Source organism: Choloepus didactylus, chromosome X (genome assembly GCF_015220235.1).
Source record: "Choloepus didactylus isolate mChoDid1 chromosome X, mChoDid1.pri, whole genome shotgun sequence".
NCBI lineage: Eukaryota > Metazoa > Chordata > Mammalia > Pilosa > Megalonychidae > Choloepus > Choloepus didactylus.
In genome coordinates, this window is record NC_051334.1 from 723310 (window position 1) to 729858 (window position 6549).

At 46.2% G+C, this 6549-nt stretch overlaps 1 protein-coding gene across 1 annotated transcript in view; it reads left to right on the forward strand.

Annotated features, from left to right (window-relative positions):
* Nucleotides 1-1881: 1881 nt before the first annotated feature.
* Nucleotides 1882-6549, forward strand: part of LOC119522834 (patatin-like phospholipase domain-containing protein 4) — a 115865-nt gene continuing 111197 nt past the window's right edge. Inside the window, exon 1 of the mRNA XM_037821502.1 lies at nucleotides 1882-2065. The gene's annotated coding sequence lies outside the window, so the exon portion shown is untranslated. The remainder of the gene's footprint in view (nucleotides 2066-6549) is intronic.

The following is a 6549-nucleotide window of genomic DNA, read 5'->3' on the forward strand; positions in this document are numbered from 1 at the left end:
GAGGTGTTGCCGCATCCATTCAAGGTGGGTCTGAATTAAATTACTGGAGCACTATATAAGCTCAGACAGAAGGACCAAGTTTCCTACAGCCAAGAGAGACACTTTGAGGAATGCACTGGCACTGAGAGAGGAGCTTCAGCTTACAGAGACATTTTGGAGACAGCCTTTGAAAGCAGACTTTTGCTTCAGAGAAGCTAAGAGAGGACAAATGCCCCAAGAGCAACTAAGAGTGACATTTTTTGAGGAGCTGAAACCTAGAGAGGAATGTCCTGGGAGAAAGCCATTTTGAAACCAGAACTTGGAGCAGACCCCGGCCACGTGCCTTCCCAGCTAACAGAGGTTTTCCGGACTCCATTGGCTATCCTCCAGTGAAGGTACCCAATTGTTGATGTGTTATCTTGGACACTTTATGGCCTTAAGACTGTAACTGTGTAACCAAATAAACCCCCTTTTATAAAAGCCAATCCATTTCTGGTGTTTTGCATTCTGGCAGCATTAGCAGACTAGAACATATACCATCTTATATATCTTTTCTCCTATAATTTTATCCTGTTTTAACCAGAATGCTGGGACACAATTATCCATTGGTGTGTTCCATTAGGTTACCTCAAAAGCAGATCCTGAGGCAAGGATTTAAGTAAAAGAGCTTTGGGAGGTTATCCCAGTAATCATGGGTGAGTAGTGGAGATGGAATGGAAGCCAATAAATAGGACATTAACCATCAGGTTACTTCCAGTGGACACCTGGGGCTCAGTCCTGTTGGGAACCTCTGGAAAACAATGTACTGCATTTAGGCTCAAGGGAGCTGGAATATTTATCCAACAAACTGTGGGAGTAATTGAGAGGTACTTCTGGGTGAATTGACTTTCTGTTACTTCTCACCTGCCCTTATATGCTGGATGATTGGGCTCCACCAGCCAGAGAAAGTCCTCAGGCACTGAGTTAAATGTACTGTCTGTTGGTAGCTGTACATCAGCCTGCACTAGAATAGTGAGTATATTAATTATGTATTGCTGCATAACAAATTAACCCCCAATTTTTTGAGATAATAAACTGTTTATTTTTTCTAAGCCACTTTTTCTGTTGACCAGAAAATAAGCTCAGTTGGGTGGTTCTTGCTCAGGTTACTCATTAGACTGCAGTCAAGATGTTGGCTGGGGCTGCTATTATCCAAAAGCTTGACTAGGGCTGCATCTACTTCCATGATGCCTCACTTGCATGGCTGTTTGCAGGAGGGCTCAGTTCCTTGCTCAGTGTTGGCAAGAGGCCTCATGACCTTGCTACATGGGCTCTTCCTTAGGGCTGTTTGACTATTCTCAAGACATAGTGGCTGACTTCCTTAGAATATATGCTTCTAGACAGAAAGAAAGGAGGAAGCTGCAATGACTCGTACAACCTAGTCTTAGCAGTCACACACCATAACTTACACCATATTTTACTTTTGTTAGAAACAACTTGCTAATTCCAACCCACACTTAAGGGGAGAGTTATCAGTCTCCATCTTTTGAAGGGAAGTGTTCCAGTTTGCTAGAGCTGCCATTATGCAAAATACCAGAAATGGATTGGCTTTTATAAAGGGGATTTATTAGATTACAAATTTACAGTTCTAAAGCCACAGAAGTGTCCAAACTAAGGCATCAACAAGAGGATACCTTGACTGAAGAATGGTCGATGGTGTCCAGAACATGTCTGTCAGCTGGGAAGTCACATGGCTGGAGTCTGCTGGTCCTTTGCTCCTGGGTTGTGTTTCAAAATGGCATTCTCCAAAATGTCTCTGGGCTTTTGCCTTAGCTCCTCTCTCTCGGCTCCTGTGTGTCCTTTCTTCTTTCTCCCAGGTCATTTCTCTCTAAGCATCTGGGGGTCTCTCTTAGCTTCTCCAGGGCAAACTTTGGACTTCATCTCTTAGTTTACCATCTCCAAATGTCCTTCTGTCCACATCTCCAAGCATCTCTACACATCTCTTTCAGCTCCGGCTTCTCTTGAAGTACTCCAGTGAACTAATTAAGACACACCCAGAATGGGCAGGGTCACCGCTCTATGGAAATAAAGTCTCAGCCACAGTTCGGTGAGTCACATCCCCATAGAAACACTCAATCAAAAGTTTCCACCCTTATTAAAAGACTAATAAGTTTGCCCCACAACACTGCATTAAAGAACACAGCTTTTCTGGGGGACATAATAAATCCAAACTGGCACAGGAGGTATGTCAAAGAATTTGTAGACATGTTTTAAAACCATAAGAGTGAGTATGAGAGGGTATTAGCTGGTCACCAACAGCATCTGCTAATGGTGGATGTATATCCTATGTTCTACCTGTCACCAATCTGGGTTCTTACAGTTCCTGGCCAGAGGCACTAGGATCAATTAATCTGTCAACTACTTTTTTTTTTTATAGTTAACAGTAATATTATAATATGCTTCCATTAATTGTAACAAAGGCAATATATCAAAGCAAAATGTCCATAAGAGGGGGATATAAGGGAGTGGTATTGGATTCTTGATGTTGTTGTATGACATTTTCATTGTATTTTACTTTATTTTAATTTTTTCTTCTATCTTCTATTTTTTTTTATTTCTCATGTTTTTTCTCTTCTTCTTCTTGGTTACCGTAGAAACGGAAATGTCCTTATATAGATTGTGGTGGTAAATGCATAACCACGTGAGTATACTGAGAATCACTGACTGTTTTCTTAGGATGGATTATATGGTGTGTGAATTAACTGTTTAAAAAATAAACAGAGGGATACAAGTGCTGGAGAAAATGTGCAGAGAGGGATGTTCCTATTCCCTGTTGGTAGGGAAGTAGAATGGTGCAGCCCATCTGGAGGGCAGTGTGGCGGCTCCACAGGAAGCTAAGTATGGGGTTGCTATATGGTCCTGCAACCCTGTTAACTGGTGTATACTTGCAGGAACTGAGAGTGTGGGGTTGCTATATGGTCCTGTAACCCTGTTAACTGGTGTATACTTGTAGCAACTGAGAGTGGGGACACAAGAGGATATTTGCACATTGGTGTTTGTGGCAGCAGTATGCAAGATATGTAACAGATGGAGGTGACCTGAGGAAACGTCAACTGATAAATGGAGTGGTGAACTATGGTGTATACTTACAAGGGAATACTGAGTGGTGGCAAGAAGGAATGAAGTCGTGAGGCATGCAATTAGGTGAATGGACTTGAAGACAGTATGTTGAGCGAAACAAGCCAGAAACAAAAAAACAAACACTATAATGCCTCACCAATATGGACTAACTATAATGTGCAAACTCTGAGAATTAAATGTGGGAGCATGCGTTATCAGGGGAAGGCTTATTATAAAGGTTTCTAGATTGTGAACTCTTACAGCAGTCACAATTATTCATGAGCAGTAATGGTTATTTGTAAATTCTGAGATGCTGAGCTGTTTGTGTGTGACCTGGCCGGTCCTTGGAGCTTCAGGTGTCTGTCTGGCACTTGGGACTCGGAGCCCGAGTTCAGCAGCTGTGAGTGTTGGCACTGCCCCATGAAGCAACTGTTAAAAGAGGTGAAACAAAAGTGAAGCAGAGGCCAGCTCCCCTTTGTGCCAACTGCTCTGTATCAAGACGAGGTTTTGCTAACATCACTGACATTAAGGTTGGCAGAGCAGATTGCTCCTCCGATGCCTCCTTTGCAGCACTGCCATCTAAACCATAAAGGGGCTGCTCTACTCGCCTCTCAAAGTAATCACTAATTTTATGTCCCCTAGGAGTGCCTTTCCCTCGGCTAGTTTCATATGGTTCAGCTTTTCTTTTCCGGTTTCGCTGGTCATTCTGCTTTTTCTCAGGAGTCTCTGCTTCTTTATCACTCAAGGACCCCACGCTGCACAAACTCTGGTTGGAAGACTCGCTATTGAGTGGCCCCTTACTAACACCAACTCCTGTAAACCTGGCCTCTAATAATTCCTGCCGTCGTGGGTCCAGGCTATGCAATTCTTCCATCATTTCTCCTGCCGCCGCCGCCGCCGCCGCTCCACGCTCCTCCCGGGAGGGGCCCCGACCCAACCCGACTGCGGGCCGCTCCGCTCTCCCCTTGGGCAGGCCCGGGGCGGAGCCGGGGCCTCTCCTGAGCGCCGCAAAACCCCGCCCGGGCAGCCGCTGCCGGCGCCGGGCTCCACGAGAGGGCGGGCGGGGGAGGGGGGACGCGGAGGCCGCAGATCCCCGGGCTCGCGTACAGAGCCAGGCGCCCGACACGGGCCCGGGCCCGGGCGGCCGCGAGGGGCGCGAGACCGGCCTCCTGGCGCCGGACAAAGGCCAAGGGAGGCGCAGGAGGGCCCAGGCCGGGCCGGGAGGTGGGGGCCCGTTCGGCTAGGGGCCACACGGGTGCGGCGCGGAGAGGGAAGGGGGGGTCGGAACCGCTGGTGCCTGGGACCCGCCTCCGGCCCCTTAATCCGGATCGGTTCGGTCCGGATTAGTCTCAACTACTTTTTGACACTTACTTCATTTCTTCCCAATTGCTTCTCTCCATTTTACCCCTGCTCCCTCCAAAAAGTTCAACAGTTATTTTTTTTTTACCACTACAACAATGGATTTCAAATGATTACTTCTCAATGTCAAGGTTTCCACATTGTACTACTCCAGAAGACATCATTACATTGTAATGGAAAGGGTATGAGGCTGAGCAACTGGGTGGCACACTGTGTTGGTTTCCTGGCTGGTATGACAAATACCACATAATGGGTTGGCTTAACAAGAAGAATTTATGGTTTCAGAGTCTAGATGGCTGGCTTCCTCCCAGGGTCTGTAGTGTTCTGGCTTGCTGACAATCCTTGGAATGGTTCCTTGGTTTTCCTTTCACATGGTGATATCCCCTCTTTTTTTCTTCCAGGTTCTGCTGATTTCCATCTTCTCTCATCCAGTATTAGGATTAAGGCCTGTTACGGTGCCCGCGAGTTAAAGTACGAGACAGCCAAACAGAATTTAAAGAGCCTTTTATTAGCCAGCTAGCAGGCGGCTGCCGTCTCTCACTCCACGCAGGGAGTTCAGCAAGCAGCCCCCACCTGTGTGCGCTGGTGCCTTATATAGACAGAAACCGTATCCTAGAAACGCAAGCAAGCTATTCTAACAGAAGCAGAGTTGGCAGTTTAGCTCTTGATCACAAAAAACAATTTCACAAAGAGTTTCACTTGGAGCTGGAGCAGTTATTGATCATAAAAAACAATTTCACAAAAACAATTTCACAAAGAGTTTCACTTGGACCTGGAGCAGTTATTGTTAAACGGGTTACACTTGGCTGATGCGTGCAACCGCAGCTTTGCCTCCCCTAAACGGTAAAGTTTTGCTTCCTTTAACTGGTACAGGCCCAGTCTCACTCCCCCCTCCCCATGGCCTAATGCCGTTTACACAACACTGTTGCTTTTCAGATGTTTTAGGATTAAGGGAAAGGGACCCCACTTCATTCCCCACTGGTTTTTAGGGAGAATCAAATCATTGTTTCTTCTGAGGACAGGTGATGATATTGAGACTGCAAAACCATGAGTTTTACGCTTTGAATGCGTCGCTGGACGAACTGAATTAAACACCTTATAACACAAGGACCTATGATCAGGGCTAATATGAGAAGGATTAAGGGTCCAGCGACTGCTGACACTAGGGTAGTTAACCATGGGGACCAAGAAAATAAATTTTCAAACCAGTTTGCCTCCTTTTTCCTTTGCTCTTCCCTATCTTGTAGTCTTTTTCGGAGTTGGCTCAAACTTCCTTTAATTACACCTGAGTGGTTAGTATAGAAGCAACACGCTTCGCCTAGGGCTACACAGAGCCCGCCCTGCTTCAGGAATAGAAGGTCGAGCCCCCGTCGGTTTTGGAGCACTACTTCAGCTAAAGAACTTAGGGACTCTTCAAATTTAGTGACACTCTCCTCCAGGGTTTTTAGATCTTGATCAATCTGGGTGCTAAGACTTTTGAAGTTTTGGTTTCCTGTGACTAGTGCCGTGGTTCCTACTGCGGTTGCTCCGGCTACACCAATCCCGAGAAGCACTGGCACTAATATGGGCACTGCTCGCTTGACCCGTTCTAAGTTAGTTAATCCAAGGTGTTCCCTACCCCCTTCCCCAGAATAGTAGTATACCTGGGGGAGGACATGGGCGAGAATGCATAGCCCTGGGGCTCCGGGTCGCATGAGAGCCGGGGGGTATAAGCATGGAGTTAGCCCTGTGGTGCAGGCAAACCATGTTCCCTTGGGTGCTACTAAGTAATATTCATGATGCTTTGCAGAGCTGTTGCCAAAGGTAGTCTTCGAGGCACAAGAGTTAACATAAGGGGATATTGACAAAGGGAATTGGGGGGATAGAAAACATGTTCCTTGTCCTTGAAAGTCACCTAAAGTAAGCTTAGGGGTAGTGCCCCAGGGACAATAGTGTGAGTTTTGGCGATCATCTGACAGGGAAATATTTTGGATATCATCTTCAGCTGTTCCTATACGTCTGTTAGCTCCTAGACCTGCATAGTAGGGTGGTTCGGGATTTAGACATAACCAGCAGTCTTTAGTTAAGTTGGGGGAAGTCTGATTTAGGAACTTGAACATAAGTTTAAGTGTA